Below are 979 nucleotides of genomic sequence, written 5' to 3' on the forward strand. Positions count from 1 at the left end.
AATTGATTGTCAAAACCTTTTTTTGTTATGATGGATGCTTTAAAACCTGACTTATCTCAGTGTTGGTGTCAGTTGATTGACATTTCTCATTCAAATTGATGTTCTTGGTTCTCTGTATTTTAGATAACTTTTCATTTGTATTCTGTACATTTTGCCTATTTTATTAGGAGACTATGGGCTCTGTGAAAATCTTTTTTTTTTTTTTTTTTTTTTTAAAGATTTTTAATTTTTATTTATTTATTTATGGCTGTGTTGGGTCTTCGTTTCTGTGCGAGGGCTTTCTCTAGTTGCGGCAAATGGGGGCCACTCTTCATCGCGGTGCGCGGGCCTCTCACTATCGCGGCCTCTGTTGTTGCGGAGCACAGGCTCCAGACGCGCAGGCTCAGTAATTGTGGCTCACGGGCCTAGTTGCTCCGCGGCATGTGGGATCTTCCCAGACCAGGGCTCGAACCCGTGTCCCCTGCATTAGCAGGCAGATTCTCAACCACTGCGCCACCAGGGAAGCCCGAAAATCTTTTATTTTAGCAGTCAGTCACCTTGTTTAGGTTTCGCATGTGGGTCTTGACTTACTTTGTGGGATGTGGTTTCAATGACGGCTTAATTTTCATAGACTTTGTAATGTTATTTTGGTCCACTTGGTTTATCTGGTACCTCTGGTGCAATCTGAGGGGGCAGAAGAGATTTCCCCTGGCCAGGCCACCAAATGTCTCTTGGTGAGGGAGGGATGTGGTAGAATCTCCCTGCTGGTGGCCCCCAGCCTCCTTGTTGCCTTTGGGTGAAGGAGGAGAGTTTTGAGCCACTGAGAAAAAGAATCTTCCTGACCCAGGCCACCTGATGTTACTGAGGCTCTCCAGCAAGCCTCCACCTATCTGCCTTAGTTTCTCTTGGCAGAAATGGACAGTCTCAGGCCTGGCAAGGTATAAAAGACCTCAGTTGAGTTTTGAATGTTAAGTTAATCTTGCATTCCTGGAATGAGCCC

Source organism: Balaenoptera musculus, chromosome 11, assembly GCF_009873245.2.
Source record: "Balaenoptera musculus isolate JJ_BM4_2016_0621 chromosome 11, mBalMus1.pri.v3, whole genome shotgun sequence".
Lineage (NCBI taxonomy): Eukaryota > Metazoa > Chordata > Mammalia > Artiodactyla > Balaenopteridae > Balaenoptera > Balaenoptera musculus.